Raw genomic sequence first — 5,918 nt, 5'->3', positions numbered from 1 at the left:
AGTAGAAAGCCCAGTCTTTCTCCCTCAGAGCTGCTGCTGGTTTTGAACTGCCAACCATGAGGATCACAACCCAACCCGTAACCACTACACCACCAGGGCTCCTTATAATGCACCTCTAAGGAGGAATCCCAACCCCCTTTTCAGAATACTAATAGCAATAACAGCTATATCCTGTTGCTAACATTATTACGATGGACTATTTCTCAGAGGCTGGAGTGGAGTGAGCACATTACTGCCATTCCATCCCTCAGTCTTCACAGTTCTTTTTTTGCTCAGACACAGGCAGCTCTTCATGGTATAGATGAGGAAACTGAGCCACAGAGAACTTACGTCACCAGCCAGCGGCACACAGCTGTAGGTGGCCCGAGGTGTAGTCCTCACACTTCCCTACCTCCTGAGCACTCGGTGAGTGCCAGAGGCTCTTTCTGGGTGCCAGGCCTCTCAACCTGCCGGTCCATCCCCCTGCAGGTGAATGAGCTTGCTCAGATCCAGTGTTGATCCTGGCTCTCCCAGCCGGAATGTTCCCTATGGCTCCCCAGTGTTTTCAGGAAGCAGCCAAACTCTTCAGCCAGCGTGCCAGGTCCTCTTTGAGAGCTGTCACACCTGGTCTCCACTCCTGCCACCCTAGGCCGCCCACCAAGACCAGCGTAGTGAACCGCCTACTCAAACAGTCTGCCATTGAGTCTATTCGGACTCATAGCGACCCTGTGGGGTAGGGTAGAACTGTGGGTTTCTGAGACTGTAGTTTACATAAGTAGAAAGCCTCATCTTTCTCCCTCAGAACAACTGGTGGTTTCAAACTGTTGACCTTAAGCTGTGCAGCCCAAGGCGTAACTCACTATGCCACCAGGGCTCCTGGACCACTTGTAGGTCCCCTAAATTGCCAGGCTCTCACTTGCCTTACACATCTTACTTGCTCTCCTTGGAATACCCTTCTCCTCCTTAAAGATGAGCGCATACACGCCCTTCTGCAGGCAGTCTCTGTCTCCCAGAGCTCGCCGTGGCTGGGAAGGTCAAGAGCACACATCAGTCTATTTCTTCTGCTCCCTGAGCTCTCACCCAGGGCCTGACAGAGGCCAAGAGCTCAAGCAGGTATCTGAGACTTTGAGCAGAAACAAGTGTCTAAGACCCTTGCCTAGGAACCACAGACACCTGTGAGCATTGGGCTTGCCAGAAAGCGAAAGGGGGTTGTAGGCTCACCTGGCCCTGGTGCTTTCCTAGCTCGAGGCTTAAGGAGCCGATCCCATGGACTTGGAGCCCAAGGTGGTCTGGCGGAGCCAGCTAGGAGAGAAAATTCGTTCAGGCTTCCTGAGTCCAGCTGACGTGTCAGGGCATGACCAGCTGAGGTGGTGACTGAGCCTGGCACCTGAGCCAGCTCTCACGGTGCTCACGCCTGTGAACACCAAGTCCTTCTGCCCCCAGCAGCCAGTTATCATGCCTGGACCTGGACCTGTGGCACTGCAGCATTTTGTCACCGAGAGAGGTTTATAACCTGCCTTAGCTCACACAGGGCATGGGGAAATAGATCTGCAGGAGAAGCAGCAGAGAGCAATGATGATGATTTACAACTGGGTCCAAAGCTGGATCTGCCACGTTGAAGCTGTCTGACCTTGGGACATGACCTCATGTCTCAGAGGCTCCATTTCCATATCTGTGTTAATAATGGCTGACATTTAAATAGTGACTCACTGTGTGCCAGCCCTGTTCTTTGCCTAAATGAACTTGTTCAATGCTGGTAAGACCCCATGGGGCAAGAGCCCTGCTTACTGGTGAGGGAATGAGCTGTTCGAGGTCTTAGAGCCAGTAATCCAGGCTCCAGATGCGCAGGCTCATGTATCCAACAGTTGGCTGTAGAGCACCTACCATGGGCCAAGCTGGCATTGTTCTGGAGTAATAGGAGGCAAGTCCCTGCCTGTAATGGTGCCAATGGTGAGGTTAGGGAGGCAAAAAATAAGCAAATTCAGGTATATTCCAAGAGCTATTAGGTTTAGTAAAGAACAACAAAGACTGGATAGAGAGAAGGAGAGTGGTAGAAGGTGGGTGGTGCTGAAGACAAATGGGTGCATAAGCAAATGTGGTGAAGAAAGCTGATGGTGCCGGCTATCAAAAGATAAAACGTCTGAGGTCTTAAAGGCTTGAAGGTAAATAAGTGGCCATCTAGCTCAGAAGCAACAAAGCCCACATGGAAGAAGCACACCAGCCTGTGTGATCATGAGGTATAGAAGGGATCAGGTATCAGGCATCAAAGAACAAAAAAAACATATCATTGAAAATGAGGGGCAGTCCGGAGTGAGGACCCAAAGCCCATCTGTAGACAATGGGACATCCCATTACAGAAGGGTCACGGTGAGGAGATGAGGTAGTCAGGGTGCAATGTAGCAATGATGAAACATACAACTTTCCTCTAGTTCTTAAATGCCCCCCCCCATCATGATCCAAATTCTACCTTATAAATCCAGCTAGACCACAGCATGTACACTGGTACAGATAGAAACTGGAAACACAGGGAATCCAGGACAGATGAATGCTGCAGGACCAGTGGTGAGGGTGATGATACTGGGAGGGTGGAGGGAGGGTGGATTGGAAAGGGGGAACCAATTACAAGGATCTACATCTGACCTCCCCCTTGGGGGATGAACAACAGAAGAGTGGGTGAAGGGAGACGTTGGACAGGGCAAGATATGACAAAATAATAATTTATAAATGATCAAGGGTTCATGAGGGAGTGGGGAGTGGGTAGGGAGGGGAAAAATGAGGACCTGATGCCAGGGGCTTAGGTGGAAAGCAAATGTTTTGAGAATGATGAGGGCAATGAATGTACAAATGTGCTTTACACAATTGATGTATGTATGGGTTGTGATAAGAGTTGTATGAGCCCCTAATAAAATGATTTTTTAAATTCCCCATTTTAATCATCTTAAAGTGTGCAAATTCAGTGGCAGGTAGTACATTCATAATGCGGCCATCAGCACTACCTACTTCCAGGGAATAGTCATCATCCCTAAAGGAAACCCAGGAAGTACCCACTTCCTGGCAAACCCTAGTCTCTATCCTGTCTCTGGATTTGCCTCTTCGGGATCTTTCCTAGAAGTGGAACCATGCAGTATGTGCGTGGCCTTTTTGTGGCTTATTTCGCTTAGCAAAATGTTTTCTAGGTTCATCCCCATTGCAGTGTAGTTGTAAGAAAGGCATGGCACGGCAGCAGGGCCTACCCTCCTCTGACTTCACTGGGGAAAGAATCACCGCCAGCATCAACCCACGACAGAGTCCTACGCGGTGAAGTCAGAAGGCCACCTTTCCCCAGCCTCTTCACCGAGTCTGACAGCAGCCATCTCTTCCGCAGAGCTCTCTGCTCCTCTGCTGGGTTCAATAATTCATGCCAATGGCCACCCAGAAGGCTCAGCAAAGACTCACAATGATGGGTTTATTAGGCAAGGAGTGCTGTTGTGATTCAGGGCTGTCTAGCTGGTTCCGGTTCATAGCGACCCCATTCACAGCAGCACAAACACTGCTCAGCCTTGCGTCATCCCCACAACTGCGGTTATAGTTGAGGCTACTGCTGAACCACTGCGTCAGTCCAGTTCACCGGGAGCCTTCCTCTTTTTGACTAACCACTCTTTTCCCAAGTGCGATATCCTTTCCCAGGGACTGCTCTCTCCGAAGACATGTCCAAGTACATCGGATGACAGCGTGCCATCTTCCCTTCTAAGGGACATTCTGGCTGGACTTCCAAGACAGATTGGCTGCTGCTTCTGGCAGTCCTTGGAGCTTTCGATATTCTTCGCCAGCACCATCAATTCAAACCAACAATTCTTCTGTGGCCTTCCTTCTAGACTGTGCGACTTTCATATGCATATGAAGTGATTGAAAATACTGTGGGTTAGGTCAGGCACACCTTGGTCTTCAGAGTGACATCCTGGCTCTTCAGCACCTTAAAGAGGTGTTGTGCAGCAGATCTGCCCAATGTGATAACATCATTGGGTTTCTTGACTGCTGCTTCGGTGAGCATTGTCTGTGGATCCAAGCAAAAGGGAAACCTTGACAGCTTCAATTGATCATAATGTTGTCTCTCGGGCCACTTGTGAGGATTTAGGTGTTCTTTACATTGACTTGCAATCTATACTGAAGGCTGCAGTCCTTGATCTTCATCGGCAAGTCCTCCTCGCTTTCAACAGGCGAGGTTGTGTCATCTGTGTTCTAGGGAAGTAACAGGTTCTAACTCAGGTTTAGGAACTACTCAAGATACAGTTCTTCTATCAGGACAATCTCTTCTCTGCCGTACCAGCAGGGAGGTCTCTCCAGCCCTCAGCCCTGTCTCTGACCAACTTGGGCAAGTGTTACAAAGCTCTTTAGCTCCACTGATAAGCACCCTGAGGCATCCCCCTGCACCAGCAAGCCTCTGACTCAGTGACACTTTTGTTGTTCTGTGGGCCAGGAAATCCGCCATGCCATCTCCCGGTTCTTTGCCTATGCTGCTGCCATTTCTCTGCCACAGCTTCTCACCATCTGATGGTGAGTGTCTCTGAGTAAGAGGCTTGCTGGTGCAGGTAAAACTGGCCGTTTAAGAGTGTATAATGCAGTCTGTGGCAGTCATTGCATTCACAATATTGTGCAACCATCACCATTATTTCCAAGATTTTTCGTCACCCGAGCAGAAGCTCTATATCCATTGGGCAATAATGCTCTACTCTCCATCCCCTCATTAGCCTCTGGTAACCTTGACTCTATTTTTGATCTCTTCCCATTTTCCTACTCAAGATGTTTTTTTAAATCATTTTACTGGGGGCTCATACAACTCATCACAATCCATACATACATCAGTTGTGTAAAGCACATTTGTACATTTGTTGCCCTCATCATTCTAAAAATATTTGCTCTCCACTTAAGCCCCTGGCATCAGATCCTCATTTTTCCCCTCCCTCCCCGCTCTCCCCTCCCTCATGAGCCCTTGATAAGTTATAAATTATTATTTTGTCATATCTCACACTGTCCATTGTCTCCCTTCACCCACTTTTTGTTGTTAATCCCCCAGGGAGGGGGTTATATGTAGTGCCTTATAATCTATTCCCCCTTTCCGCCCGACTCCCTCCACCCTCCCGGTACCGCCACTCTCACCACTGGTCCTGAAGGGATCACCTGTCCTGGTTTCCCTGTGTTTCCAGTTCCTATCTGTACCATCCTCTGGTCTAGTGAGATTTGTAAGGTAGAATTGGGATCAGGGGGGATTGGGATAGTTGGAGGAGGAAGCATTTAGGAACTAGAGGAAAGTTGTATGTTTCATCGTTGCTACACTGCACCCTGACTGGCTCATCTCTTCCCCGAGACCCTTCTGTAAGTGGATGTCCAGTTGCCTACATATGGGTCTTGGGTCCCCAATCTGCACTCCCCCTCATTCACAATGATTTGATTTTTTGTTCTTTGATGCCTGATAACTGATCCCTTCGACACTTCGTGATCACACAGGCTGGTGTGCTTCTTCCATGTGGGCTTTGTTGCTTTTGAGCTAGATGGCCGCTTGTTTACCTTCAAGCCTTTAAGAACCCAGATACTATATCTTTTGATAGCCAGGTATCATCAGCTTTCTTCACCACATTTGCTTATGCACCCATTTGTCTTCAGCAATCGTGTTGGGAAGGTGAGAGTCATGGAATGCCAGTTTAATGGAACAAAGTGTTCTTGCATTGAGGGAGTACTTGAGTGGAGGCCCAATGTCCATCTGCTACCTTAATACAAATCTATATATATATGCACATAGCTCTGTTTCTCCATCCTTATATATAAATATATTTACATATATACATGCCTTTATTTAGACCTCTATAAATGCCCTATGCCTCCTAGCTCTTTCCTCTATTTCCTTTTTCCTCTTGTCCCACTATCATGCTCAGCCTTCATTTGGGTTTCAGTAATTCCTCTCG

This window comes from Echinops telfairi, unplaced genomic scaffold (assembly GCF_000313985.2).
Source record: "Echinops telfairi isolate 266 unplaced genomic scaffold, ASM31398v2 ScPeMD7_32;HRSCAF=126, whole genome shotgun sequence".
NCBI lineage: Eukaryota > Metazoa > Chordata > Mammalia > Afrosoricida > Tenrecidae > Echinops > Echinops telfairi.
The sequence above is the reverse complement of the archived record's forward strand: the minus strand, read 5'-3'. Positions refer to the sequence as shown.